General features: G+C 37.9%; 1 long non-coding RNA gene across 2 annotated transcripts in view; it reads left to right on the forward strand.

The window, feature by feature from the left end:
- LOC144304342 (uncharacterized) overlaps positions 1-15,283 on the forward strand; it is a 110,127-nt gene that overhangs the window by 25,599 nt on the left and 69,245 nt on the right. For both annotated transcript variants that reach the window (XR_013371242.1, XR_013371241.1), the window contains one exon: positions 341-1,275. This is a non-coding gene — a long non-coding RNA (uncharacterized LOC144304342). The remainder of the gene's footprint in view (positions 1-340; positions 1,276-15,283) is intronic.

Below are 15,283 nucleotides of genomic sequence, written 5' to 3' on the forward strand. Positions count from 1 at the left end.
TATTGATTCAGCTCTGAGGAAAACCCCAATAGTTTTAAATATATTGATGCTAGTTGAAGTAAATTTTAATTTAACATAAACCAAAGGCAAAGTTAGGCCAGACTAGCGATTTTGCCAACATGAAGTTTGCACCCTTCTAAGATTCCTTTCACTGCTTCTCTACATTAAATCACGTTTCATTTTATTAGCCAGGATGGATAGGATCCTGAACCTGCATGACTCTCTTCTCAAACCCTTTTTTTCTTACAGAGGGACATTTCCTACTGATAAATAGGATTGTCTGTAAGTTTTTTAACGGCATGAGGTATTTCTCATTCTCTGTTTTGACACTGTTTTGCAGTCCGGTGCTGAGTCTACAATTATCTGCTAAGAATTTTTGGATACTGGTTTAGAAGTAAGGTTGTGGAATATACACATATGTGTTTGTATGTGGTTTGATTACAAAGTTGGGGTAAGTATAACTGAATTGGAGTGGGAGAAAAATGAAGGAAAAAGTAGAGAATGATAATAAAAAGGAAAACAATTTTAAATTAACAATTAGAAATCAACTTGGAGTCCAAAGCCAGATTCAGGGGTGCTGTTGAACCTTCTAACATCCTCTGCAAAATTTCAAGGATATGTTTGCATGCATGTCTTCTGGCAGAGGATTTTCATAAGCAGATAAGCTATCCAGGACGGCTTTTCTTCTTCTTTTTTTTTTTTTTTCTTTTTTAATTTATCCAGTGTTATTGGGCAGGGTGCAAGGATCTTATGTCATAGAATCATCTTAGCAAATGCACTTCAAATGATTTATATTGTTTTTCAGATTTTTTTTTTTAAAGGCTTGAAGGACAGAGGAAATTCTCCTGCACACCAACAACCCTCCTCCTCCTAGAGGATTCCTAAAGTGATAGATAAATCCATTGTTCCCTAAGGCTTGTTGAGATGTCCTAGCACATGCTATAATAAAAAAATGTGATGAGGTCAAGAGTTTGCACTTCGCCAGTCAAATCCTTAGCTCAAAGGTTTTAAATTTGGGAATTCATATCACTTCTGTTGTCTGGAGCTAGCCTTGTTAATGAGGAGCTGGAGGAGCATGCTACCTAAATAAATGTGATGTGTGGGTGGCCGGTGTGAACACAGGTGTTGAAAAGATGGAAACTGGGCCTGGCCTCGCTGAGTCAGAATCTAATGAGGGTAGGGAGTGAGAGAACTACTAACCTGATCCTATATGCTGCACCTAGGAGGCGGAGTTTGCTGGTGAGAGATACTCCACATGGACATAAGGAGGGGTGGGTAAGTAAGAGGAAACATTTTAAGGGGCGGGTAATAATAACAGCTAACATTTGGTGCAAGCTTATCACGTGTTGTATACAGTTGTAAACATTTTATATGTATTTTCTCATTTAATCCTTCCAAATATTTGTCAGGTAGATTCTATAATACCCCTATATTTTGCAGTCAGGAAGCTGAGGCCATAGAGATTGAGTAACTTGCTCAAAGTCTCACAGTGAGTAAGCAGCATAGTAGAGTTTGAAGCCAGGCAGAGGGGCTCCATTGCCCGCCCTCCTCACCACTACACAATATACCTCCTTATCCACCCAGTCCTCTTCTAGCCCTTTCCTTTGGCCAGCACGAACTGGCCAAGCACTAAAATCTTCAGCCCCACTTGAGCTCCATGTCAATGAAAACAGCACTGAAAGTTTAAGGGGAACTTCTTTCTTTCATGTACTTGAAATCTTACCAAGTTTCCTGCCCACTCAATCCCCCTCCCCCTGGGTCACATTGGAAGAACTGAGTTTACCTGGGTTCCCAGGTAAGCATAGGGCTGCAGCCTCACCTTGCTCCAGGTCCTATTGTAGATGGTGTCCCTGCTGCTTCCTCTTTTGCCTTTGTTCTTTGCTGTCCTGGACTCTTTCCCCATTAGCTGGAGCCCTAAAACTCTCAACTTCTCTTCATTTAGCTTTTTAAAGCTTCCTTACCCTAGGAAGTGATAACTGCTGACGGTGTTAACTTGTGTAGAATTGAAACAAAACTGCCCAAGACCTCACCGCACTGCTGGATAGAAGTCTCTGCCAATGTTCTGGGTTAGATTGAGCTGGCTCAAGTCCCAGCTGTGTAATGTTAGGCAAAGTAATTATGTTCCTGAATCCTCAGTTTCCTCATTTGTAAAATGAGGCTAAGAAAATACCCCTCATTGACATTGCCATGAAATTTAAATAAGGTGATGCGGGTAAAGTTCCTTGCTCAAATTGAGCACTCAAAGAAATGTTAGCTATTAATTATGTCCTTCCTCCAGACCAAACCGTGAGAAGTTCAACTTTGTGGCTTGTGATGCTGATTCTTTCCTAAAAGGGTTTAGCTTCTTGGTGCATCTTCATTCAGAGCCTACTTTACGCCGGTACGGGGCCCTCCTTTGCAGTGTGCTTTGTGGCTAGGTTTACACAACTTATGGTGGTCGTGGTTCTGGAAGCTGGGGGCCTTGGTCAAGGTAGGACCAATGAAGGTCAAGATAGCTCAGTGTTTACAAGAGGGCCATGTGGCTTAGGGGAGGAAGAAGGAGTGGATGGGCAGTGCTGTGGATCTAAAGACTATAAAATCACAGGGTTTCTCTCCAGTGAGCCTTTTAATGAGTCACAGTGGGGGCACGATTTAATTCATGTTCCAGCAGAGAGTGGAACTGAGAGTCTTCGTACTTTTCCTGGCCTTTATATGTCATTTTCAGGACCAGGAAAGGGGTTAGGCTTGCAGGGGGATCTTGCGGCATACGAGTATTAGTTTTCTATTACTGCTGTAACAAATTGCCACAAATTTATAGCTGAAAACAGGATAAATTTATTAGTTTACAGTTCAGGAGGTCAGAAGTCTAAAATAAGTCTGCAGGGCTGTGTTCCTTTCAAGGGCTTTATGTGAAAATCCATCTCTGCCATTTCCAACTGTGTTCTTGGGCTTGTAGCTTCTCCCTCCATTTTCAAAGTTCATGATGTAGTATTTTCAAATCTCTGTCTCTCTCTCTGACCTCTGTTTTCCTGGTCATATCTCTTAGTCTCCTGCCTCCCTCTTTCACTTGTGATCACATCATACTACCTGATAATCCAGGCTAATTTCCCTCTCTCAAGATTCTTAATCACCTCTGCAAAGTTCCTTTTACCATGTTCAATAACATATTCACAGGTCCTGGGGATGAGGATGTGGGATCCTTTGGGAGGGCATTCCTCTGTGCTTTGTGGAGCAGGACAAGCTCATGCAAGGGAAATACAGCAGGCTCTGACAGACAGCCTGGCCGTGTAGTTTCTTTTTTCCAGTGACAATCTTCATTGTTGCCATGTAGCACCACGGTCCTACTAACTGTGTTTAAGTTATAACTCTCTACTAGATAAGGAGATGTTGTGTTATGCAAAAGCTTGCAAAATATGGGATTTAGGATGTTTAAAATATGTGCCCATTCTCAAATGCTGACAACTCTTTTTGCCTATAAAATGAAGTGTTGATATTTTATATAAAACACACAATACCATACATTTTTTTAACAAATTGAAGAAAACCCACACCAAATATAGGTTCAGAAATTTACTTCAAAGATAAAGATATTAAATTCCCAGAAAGGAAAAAGGATGATACTTTCATAGAAATAGTCACTAGTCCCTGGGATCCACAGTGTGTGTTTAAGATACCTAATAGCAGCAGACACCCAATATAGGTCCTATTGCAACATCAGTTTTTAGGACATTTTCTTCCCTTAAAATGGCTCACCAGTGCCCAGAGGGATTGGTAGATATGAGAAAAATATTTGGTAGAGATGGTAGGTAGAGGTGTGAAACTATTTTTAAAAATTTTCGTGAATATCATGGTCATCTATAAGCATAAAGGGTGCCCTCTAGTCTATCCAGACCCCAGTGGGGTGTTGTGTTAGTTTGCTGGTGCTGCCATACTGGGTGGCTTAAGCAACAAAAATTTATTTTCTTACAGGTAGGGTTAATTTTTTCTTTTTCTTTTTTTAAAATTGTATTTATTTATTCATGAGAGACACGGAGAGAGAGGCAGAGACATAGGCAGAGGAGAAGCAGGCTCCCTGCAGGGTGCCTGATATGGGACTCGATCCCAGGACCTTGGGATCATGACCTGAGCCTAAGCCTGATCCAGCTGGAGGCTCAACCACTGAGCCACCCAGGCATCCCAGGGTTAGTTTTTTCTGAGGCCTCTCTCCTTGGCTCACAGACAGCTGACTTATCACTGTGTCCTCACATGATCTTCCCTCTATGGTTTCCTGTCAATCTCCTCTTTTTATAAGAACACCAGCCATATTGAATTAGGACCTACTCCTATGTCCTCATTTTAACCTAATTACCTGTTTAAAAGCTCCATCTCCAAATACAGTGACCTTCTGATATACTGGTGGTTACGACTTCAAACTATAAATTTTGGAGGAATACAAGTAGGCCCATAATAGGGACTGACTGAATTTATTCTTTTACATTATTTTTTGGTGGTGTAATTTGTTCCAGCTGTGTCCATCACCCTTCCGGGTGAAAGAAGGGTAAATTTAGAAATAACAGTCCTTGCCAGTCACTAAGTGGTATTTTCAACCAGGATCAACCTACCAGTTAGCATCACACTGAAACCAAGACAAGATAAACCCATTCTGGGTCCATGTCTCTGTCAGAATTATACAAAACCATGGGGACTTAGAGGTTACCACAGAAAGTTATTTAAAGCTATCCAAGCTATTATGTGTTGCTTATTTTAGCATTTCATATTAACTCACAATCCTTTTAGGACAGAGGGTTAAATTCTTTGGCTTTTCTCTATTTCAGTCATTTTCTTCTCTTACATCCTAGGGTTTATATTTAAAGTCACTGCTTAGAAATGCAGAAATGTAATTTCATTTTCTGTGATGGAACTCTCCTTGCCCATGAGCTTCCCAGTCTGGTCGGGAAATGAGACTTTAAGTTGTCCCTTCTTGTTTTCTTAGCCTCTTTCACTTCAAATTTTCCTCTTTCCTAGGGTAAGTCAGTGTCACTTCTCCCTTTTCTGCCCCTAGATGGGATCTAGATCCCCAGGGAAGGCCACTGGTTCCTGCTTTGATATCCTGTATCCCTTGGTGTTGCTTGAGGCATTGGATTTATCATACAGTGTTCATGAAGCTTGAACTTTAGGGTTTCTCATTTGCAGAGCTTCTTCTGAGCCCTTGGAAGAGGATACAGGGATAGATTTGCATGGTCATCGATTTTGTAACATTTGCAGAAGTAAAATGTTTTAATAGCACTTAAGTCCACTGTTGCTTGCCACTTGATTTCCACTCCACCAAACTTTCCCTCTGATAAAGTAGCTTTGGAGTGGCTATAGGAACTTTGTGAATCTGACCAAGGGAAAGTTGAGATGAGGGTACATTTGGTTTGTATTTCGTGTAATTTATTTATGTGGTTTACAGTCACTTCCATGAATAGTTAAATTATATGCTGGTTAATCTTGGGTAGAAACGGCTTCTAGAAATATTCCTATCATCTGCTGTACCAGCTCAAAATCACTCAGGGCTGAGGTGGTATCACGCAGTACCCGGCACTAGAATTGTATGGGGAGTGGAGGAAAAAAAGACTTGGGAAAAAGCCTATGGAAGATTCTTCTGGTGACTGAAGGGGTAAAATTGTAAGCGGAGGATTTAATTCTCATTGACAACTCGACATAGAAATTTTCCAGTTCAAAAATACACTCAGTAATGCAGCATATACAATGATAAATATGACTTATATATATTTTGTTTTATTATGAAAATAATGCAGACTAGAACTTAGAATTCCTGTGTTTGTAAGGTACAGGCACAAACAGGAGGCACAACTGTGTGTGAGGCCACAGGATTTATGCTTTCCCACTATCACTTATTAAAAAAATTCAATTGACTATCCTTGATGAAAGCCTGAATTGTCTCCCTTTTCATTTTCTCTATAGAAAATATTGTAAAATAATTATCATATGCAGAAGTGACCAAAGAGTATGCACCCATAATTTATGTGAAATGTCTTGCTGAGGTATTAACAAATAATTTTTAAAAAATTGTTATATCAAGATTTTATGATACTTGTATTTGTTTGCTTTCATACACTTGTTTTGTTTCCCAAATACTTAAAAAAATCTTTGCTTTCATTCTTAGCATTGTATTTATTGTCTTGGATTGTTTTCCCTCATGGGCCCCCCAAATCCGACAAGCTTCAAGGTTCCCTGTAAATCTCATCTGACTGTCCTTATGTTCCTTGAGTGGTAAACATTGAATGCTGTATGCCCACATGATGGGGACCCAGGACTGCAACTCTGTATTCTGCTTGCCCAGACCCCAGCTCTCTCCAGAACAGTGTTCCTTGAGTATGTACATTTCAATGCATCTCCTCCCGTTTCTGAATTCCAGGAACACCTGACATGCATGGGAATTTAGGATGTGGAAAGCAGAGGTGCCCTGCATGCTACTACAATCCATCCTTCCTTCCTTTCTCCCTTCCCTTCCCCTCCCTTCCCTTCCCTTCCCTTCCCTTCCCTTCTTCCCTTTCCTTTCCTTCCCTTCCCAAAAGTTTTATTTCTGAGGTTTGTAGAATTTCAAGTTACTTACCCAAACTATTAAGTATAATAAGGGGTAGACCATGATTCTAGCTGACATTTTGCTTCCAAAGACGTACTCTTTCCACTCATTGCTCTTGACGCTCCATCCCTGTTCCCTAAAATTTAATTCTCTGAAATGAAAACATATGACTAGAAAAGAACATTTTTATGTAAAGAATAGGTCTCTATCATCAGCATATGCTTGTCAATTGTGGGTAACATCTTCAAGAAATCTATCTATCTGCAAACTTGACATCTATTATGAAAGTATATCTCAGTGTGATTGTGCATTCAATTCTAATTGACTCACCTCTCCCAGTAAATTCTGCCAATACATTGATTCTATTTTAAAAATTCAAGCTGTCCTTGTGGGAAAACCTCATTCCATCTCCCTCAATTATTTGTCACTTGGACTCTAAGCATCATCTTTATTCTTGTGACAAATTCCTCAGAAAAGCTCTCCATCCCATTCCCAGAATGAATTGTACCGATCATGTCTAAGATGGTGACAACAAAATTTTGCTCTTACTTCAAAGTAGGAATAGAGAGATCAAATATGTGAACTCATCACTCTGGCTAACATTTAAAATTAGCACCAAACAATATGCCTTTTGTGTTTCAATCTTAATCTCAAGTGAAATCATGAGGAAGACAAAATTTGTTTTATATAATCTCTCTCCTTTCTCAGCACCTGCTGCCTTGCCTTTGTATCTCATTCACAGCACTATATCTAATGTTCCCATTCATTTTTTGCTTCTGTCTCTCAGGATCTGGTTTCATACTCATTTCATACGAACATTACCAGACCATACTTCCCCCCTGTACCTTCCTTCTCAGTTTCCCATATGTAGATTCATGAAAATGCTTGTTTCCTTCCTACCTTCCATTCTTTCCTTAGGGTTATTTGTCTTCTGGTTTTCAATTTAAGTTATAAGTGAGTTAGGAACTGTTTAAATTATTTCCATTTTGCCACATGGAAGGGCTTAAAAATAGATAATTCTGCCCACAATCACATTATCATCTAACAATGTTCTGTAAGTTCTGGTTATTGTAATAAGATTGAACTAGAAATGAATTGGACATACATCTTGGAAAAGTGAAGGGAACAGAATTGTTTGCATATGTGAAGATATACCTAGAAAATGTATGTGGCTAGACTCAAAAAAGTATTGCAATATTAAAAAGTTCAGTAAAAAGGCACATATGAAAAACATTTAACAATAACTGTGATGTTCAGCAATTCTCATTTTGGAAATATAATGAAAGAAAATTTCATTAATGGTATTAGCAAAATATACAAGCTAAGTTAGAAATACCCTTATCAAGAACTGCAGGGATTATGTGAAGTAAACTATTTTTTTTTAATAAACAGATAGATAATATGCCTTTGGAATATTTGGAGACACACACCTTACTCTAATTATAAGGGGATTGAGTATCATAATGATATTTTCTTTCAATTACAAATGCAAAAATAATTCTAATGAAAATTCAAATGAGATTGAAAAATCAACAACTTTACAAATGTTTTCAAGGTTTTTGTTTTATTTTGTTTTGACTGAGGTATAGTTAACACATATATTTTCAAGGTTTTTGTGGAAAAATTGACAAAATGAACTACACTTATTGCTAATGAAACTTAGTTGGATTATTAAAACTTTAAATAAAATATTGTATACAAAGATTTTGGGATTTATTAGAATTTCAATAAATTACAGTTTTATACATGAGCATTTATTGCTTATGTGTTCTAGAATTCCCACAGATCTCACCAGCGTGTGAAAATGAAGTCTTAATTTTCAAATTACAATGACTTAGGCTCTATCTTTGATACTGAAGGATGTCTTCAGGTCCCTGTCAAAGTCACCCCTATTTATTTTTGGAATGTCAGGGTATATTGTATCCAGGAGAAAGTGGCTCATGTTCTTCATGAAACACATTACCACAATCTCTACTGCCTATGTTTTCTGTGAGAAAGTCCCAAGGTTGTTCCTCTGAGCCCTCAGGCTGCCTGCTCCTCAGTGGTCCATGGCAAAGTTGGGGAGAAATGTTAACCTAGACCTAGAGTGGTAACATTTGTGCCCATGACCTCAAGTGGCCTTTATATACACATCTTCTAAACTGTCTGTCCTTAATCCCTCTCATCAGCAGGACTAAAATCCTGAGCTCAATCCAGAAAGAGGTAGATATAAGTCATCCCTTGTCATACCCAGCCCTGTTCTCCTCATCTTTCTTCTCAGGCCTTCAAACTTCTCTATTCTATCTCAACCCCAAAGAAGAGCCCTGTGCATTATCAAATTATATGAATAGACTAGACAATCAGGTTGTCAAACAGCCAGATTCTGAGTACAAGTCCATGCTCAGCAGAGACATTCTGCTGTATAGGAATCCCTCTAACTCTATTATAAGTCATTCATTAACAGTGATTTATTATGGTGTGTTAGGTACCAAGCATAGCACATAGTTAAAAAGTCATGGTTTCTGTCCTCAGAGAAACTTGCTGTCTGGAAGTCACAGCTCCTATTCATTGGGGTATCATGAGAGAGCTTACCAAATGCATTTCTAAAATATATAAACTACATTTTCCTACTTACCAAAGCTAAGTAGGCTACAAAAGAGCAATTGAATTTAGTGTCATGACTTGTTCTCAGTTAATTGATACTCTTAGGATTCTTTATCCTATTTTTAAAGTGTTTTTAAAATCCATTTGATGATATTTCTGGGAATCCAATAAAATTCACCAGAATGTAGGGAAAAATCAAAAGAACATTAACCTACTACCAGTATTTCAGCAGCTTTCTGTAGATCTGCAATACAGATTCACTATCCTTCACATTCAGTTAGTTCCTCTCCATTCTAAAACAGAATGTCTGAACTCTGTAAATAATCATGTGGTTTCTCACAGTAACTCTACCCACATTATAGATTGACATGACATAATTATTAAGTTAACATTTATTGAACGTAAACTCTTAACTGGCAGCTGTGTTAGGTATAGAGAAAAAAATGGCAAACAAAACATGATCTTATTCAAAGACGCTCCTTGTTCAGTGAAGAAGACAAGTTTATAAAGAAATGGTAATGGTAATAATGCTGATGATAATGAGGAGAAGGATTTTTTTTTTAAAAGTAGTGCTGGGTTAGTGGTTATCTAATTGACCATGTCACAACATACTAAAAAGAAAAATCAATTCATCAATTCCAGATAGATTGTAGTTTTAAATGTGAAAATTAAAGCAGTGACTTCTAGAAAACAACATAGGAGAATATTTTCATTAACTTGGGTAGAAAAGAATTTTATAAACCAGATGACAAAAGCATTAGCCAAAAAGGAAAAGATTGATATATTGGATTTCACTAAAATTAAGAACATCTGTTCACTAAAAGATACCAGAAAAGGAGCAAACCACAGAGCGGGAGAATATATTTATAATACATATATCTGGCAAAGAATTATTTTTTTCTGGCAAAGAATTATATTCACAGTATTTATATCAATAAGAAAAATACTCCAGAAAACATGATTATAAATGGGCAAAACACATGAATAGGCATTTCACAAAAAAGGTAACATTGATAAATGTAATCACCATTTCTATGGTGACTACCATGGAAATGCATATTCAAATAACAGTAAGATACCTACACAAGAAAACTAAAGCAAAAAACTGAAATACCAAGTGTTAGTGAAGACATAGTTTGGAAAATTGGCAGTTGCTAAAGCTGATCATACAATACCCAATGACCCTGCAATTCTAGACAAGAGAAATATATATATATATATATGTTTACCAAAAAACTTGTACAAGTATGTTAATATTAATACTCTTTATAATCACCACTATCAAAAAAACAAAAAACAAACAAACAAAAAACCCAAACAGCCAAAAAACAAACAAACAAACAACAAAAAAAACAAAACCAGAAACAACAGCTAGATATGAGCCAACTGTCAACTAACATTAGTAGAATGAAGAACTCAACAGGGGCAAAGGATGTTCTCTTCAACAAATGGTGCTTGGAAAACTGGATGTCCACATAGAAAAGAATGAAATTGGGCCATATCCAAAAGCAACTCAAAATGAATTAAAGACTTAAATGTAAGACCTGTAAAAGTAAGAAATTGTAAACTTACCAGAAGAAAATATAGGAGAAAAAGTTCATAAAACTGGATTTGGCAATGATTTCCTGGATATGACTCCAAAAGTATAAGCAACAAAAGTAAAAATGAACTAAAAAGTTTTGCACAGAAAAAAAAGAAACAACCAAAAATGAGAAGGTGACATACAGAATAAAAGAAAATAGTTGCAAATTACCTACCTAATGATAAGGGGTTGATACAATATATAAGGAAAACAAACAAATAACCCAATTAAAAACTGAACAAAAGAACCCAAATAGATGTCTTTCCATAGAAGACTTACAAATAGACAGCAAGTATATGAAGAGGTGCTTAGTGTCACTAATCATTAGGAAATGCAAATCAAAACTACAATGAGATATCACCTCATGCTTGTTAGGATGACCATTATTAAAAACAAACAAAAAGTTGTTAGTGTTGGCAAAGATTTAGAGAAATTAAAACTCTTGTGCATTGTTGCTGAGAATAGAAAATGGCCACTGTGAAAAACAGTAGGAAGTTTCCTCACAAAAATTAAGAAATAGAACACAATCCGTGTGCTCCAGAAGTCCCACTTCTGGGTATTTCTCCAATGCTTATTGCACTGCCATGTTTATTGCAGCACTATTTACACATAATAGGCTAGATGTGAAAGCAACCTAAGAGTCCATCAATAGATGAATGGATAAAGAAAATGTGGTATATACACATAGGGGAATATTGCTATTCTTAAAAAAAGAAGGAAATCCTGTCATATGTGACAACATGGATGAATCTTGAGGACATTAGGCTAAAAGAAATCGGTCACAGAAAGACAATACTGCATGATTCCATTTATAGGAGATATCTGAAGTAGTCAAGCTCATAGAAACAAAAAGTAAATGGTGGTTGCCAGGGACTGAGGTTTGAGGGAAGGGGAAATTGCTGTCCAATGTGTACAGATTTAAGTTGTACGAGATAAAAAGTTCTAGAGATCTGCTATACAATAGTGTGCTTAAGTCAACAATAATATATACTTAAAAATCTGTTAAGATGGTAGATCTCATGTTATGTGTTTTGCTTTGTTACTGCACACACACACACACACAACTCTATTGAATAAATGATAAGGTTGATGGTGTATTCAGATAACAGAATATCACACATTGGTCTACAGTAATGAAAATGAATGGACCTGGTATGTATCAAGATCATACAAGTACACAATGTTGAGTGAATGAAGCCAGACACAGAATTACATATTATATCATACTGTTTGTATGGGGAAAATGAAACAAAACGAACCCATGCTGGTTGAAGTCAGAATTGTGGTGACCTTGAAGGGATGGGTAATGACCGAGGGGCCACAAAGGAGGTTTTTATTTTTAATATTTTAAAGATTTTATTTATTTATTCATACGAGACACACACAGAGAGGCAGAGACATAGGCAGAGGGAGAAGCAGGCTCCCTCTGGGGAGCCTGATGTGGGACTCGATCCGAGGATCCTGGAATCACACCCTGAGCCAAAGGCAGACCCTCAACCACTGAGCGACCCAGATGCTCCCACAAAGGAGGTTTTTATTTTTTTATTTTATTTTTCAAAGGAGGTTTTTAGAGTGCTGGTGAAGTTCTGTTTCTTACTTTTTATCTGAGTGGATATGCAGGTGTGTTTAACTGTGAGAAAATTTATCAAGTTGTACACTTAAGAATTGTATACTTCATGCCTATTATGTCTCAATATAAAGTATACTTAGTAATTATAATAGACATCATTTATTGAACATATTAGGTATCAGACACTTTCCATGTATTGGCTCATTTAACCTTCCCAACTATTTTCTGCAATAGGTATTGTATTATCCTTGTTTCCTAAGTGAAGAAACTGGGACACAAAGCAGTTAGGTAACTTGCCCAGGGTCGTCCAGCTTACACAGTGAGTGGTAACTAGGAATTCTATTGCAAGCAGTTTCGTTTTCCAGCTGGCTTCTGAACTACTGTGCGCAATGTAGTACATCAGGAGTGAGCCAAGACCTATGCTTTCAGTGATTAAATTTTTCCAGGCAGACAAATTCATAGACATCTTCCAGGGATAGCTAATGCCTAACCAACCTTGAAAGGGAGACGAGGTGTCTCCCAGGTACAAAAGGAGAAGAAATATCTCAGGTAAGATGAATAGCATGTGCAGAAGTAGGAAGCACTGAACTTTCAAATTCCCATAGTTTGGTGTGGCTTGTAAAAAGTGTGAGTGAAGGATCCTCAAGAGCCTGTGCATCGACAGATCTGACTTTTATTCCTGATGAGGATGAAACTATTTTAGGAAGGATAATTATATGATTAAATTTACATTTTAGAAATAGCATCCTGTTGGCAATCTGGAAGATAGACCTGAGGGGAGAAATCAGAGTCAGTATGACCAATTGGGAGATGAGGCACCAGTAACCATGAAGATAAAAGACACTGGGACAATGGATATTTCAAACAGTACATTCTTGGATATCACCACTAAATCCCTGTTTGGAAGGAAAAATATTCCTCTCTCCTTAGGATTATAAAGGAAAAAAATTCTTCCTTCAAATCTATTCAATCACTATTTACTTAAGTACCTTCTCTGTGTGAGGCACTGTGTAGAACATTCTTACAGGTGGGCCACCCTCAGGCCTACCTTCCTGCCTGCAAGTGGAGTAGGACAGAAAATTGTGTAATTTTGGTCACTAAAATTCTGCAAGAGGCATAGACACTTGTTTTTAAAGAGAGAATTAAGGGGCACCTGGGTGGCTCAGTGGTTGAGCATCTGTCTTTGACTCAGGAAGTCATCCCGGTGTCCTGGGATTGAGTCCCACATCAGGGTCCCTGACAGGAGCCTGCTTCTCCCTCTCCCTCTGCCTGTTTCTCTAGCTCTCTCTCTGTGTCTCTCACGAATAAATAAAGTCTTAAACAAACAAACAAACAAACAAATAAAAAGAGAATTAGCTTTCAAATGGTGAAACTGGAGTAAACATGCAGATAATTTTACTCAAATTCCTATTAAAAACATGTATGACTATTACAGTAACAATAATTTAAATGATTTTAATAGTTATGGCTCACCTAGTTCTATCCCATCTCTTTGTACCCTCAGGACAAAGAGGTTGGATGGCCTGGGAATATAAAGTAAACTATTCTATTTATACCTAGAAAGTGAAGCAGCCAGGTTGGAAAGTATGTATAAAAAAATGGGTCTATGAATCATTCTCAGTGCTACCATTGAATCAGTAGCCTGGGTTTATTCTTCAAGTATGGCAATTCCAGACCATCAGCACTGGCTATTCTAACTTCCTTTCTCTGATGAAAGTATCAAGTTTAAGGATGAAGAAGTGAAGCGATGGGCAAGGACAGTTCCTTCTCTTCAGGCAAGGCTGCGCTGTCAACTCAGATATGTAGAGGCCCCCAGTAGATACAGTAGGGATGGTAGCTTCTCTGAGCCCCATCCTACCCCACTTCTCAGGTCCTATGCTTTTTTGGCTGTGGGCAACAAATTTTCTGTTTGTACCAGCTCCTTTTTTAAATTTGGTGGGGGGTGCTTGGATCCTTGACCAGACTGCTATTAAGATATGCTCTTGCCTTGTCTGCCCCACAGGTAAGGATAATATGCCACAGTTTGGCCTGGCTATCTGCCATGGGTATCCAGGAAACTTGCCAACTTCTCTTGATGCCATATGCTCAGGCAATATTCTTTTAGATCATATCTCATGAGAGAGTGTGGAATTCTGCAGTGAATATGTTCAGCCCTCTATTTTTAGGAGGAGAGCAGAAAGCCAGGTTGAATTTCTTGCAACCACAGTTGTGGAATGAAATGGGTACAGTTTTAGAGGCAAGTAGTCTGTTACTGTATGTGCAAATTTTTGGATCTCCCCTCATTTATAGAAAGATCAGAGAAGTCAGCTTAAGTATTATCTGAGGATGAACCAGGGGGAATTGGGATACTCATTATCCACTGTAGCTTTTTTCATATGTTGCTGAAAGAAAGATGCAAATACCAGAATCAAAGACTTGCAACCATGAGAAACAGGACTTGCGATGATTCAAGGAAGAGAAGCAAGAGCTTAATGGGCAATGAAGACTATAATTACAGCTGTGAAGAGAATCAGGACAAGGATTGAAGTATGGAAGGCATGGGGGCAGGTTAGGAAACTGAGTCATTGACTAAATGTGGTGCTTTAATGTGATGCCCTGCTAAAGCTTTGGGTCAAGCTGCACCCAAGCACTGATCATATATCCTTTATGTTCATACATTCTGTCTCTTTCTTTTAAAGGAGCATCAGAAAATTTTCATCAGAGATACAATTGTAGTCAAGGGTCCAGTTGTTTTCTGTACCTTCACCTGATTCCTGCTATTTTTCTCTAATGATGAGCTGGGTTGGTCACCCTAAAGAATCATTAACTCTTTTCTTTTTTACTCAAAATGATTAGTGAATCAAAGTGATCTGTAGGCCACTTGAATCTGAATCATCTCAGATAATTTTTATACAGCAAGCTCCTGGTTCCACTGAAATCCCCTGAATCAGTATTTCTTAGGAATAAGTTCTAGGAATCTGTATTTTAAACAAGCACTCTTGGTGATCCTTAAGAATTATAA

This window comes from Canis aureus, chromosome 33 (assembly GCF_053574225.1).
Source record: "Canis aureus isolate CA01 chromosome 33, VMU_Caureus_v.1.0, whole genome shotgun sequence".
In the NCBI taxonomy this organism is placed as follows: domain Eukaryota; kingdom Metazoa; phylum Chordata; class Mammalia; order Carnivora; family Canidae; genus Canis; species Canis aureus.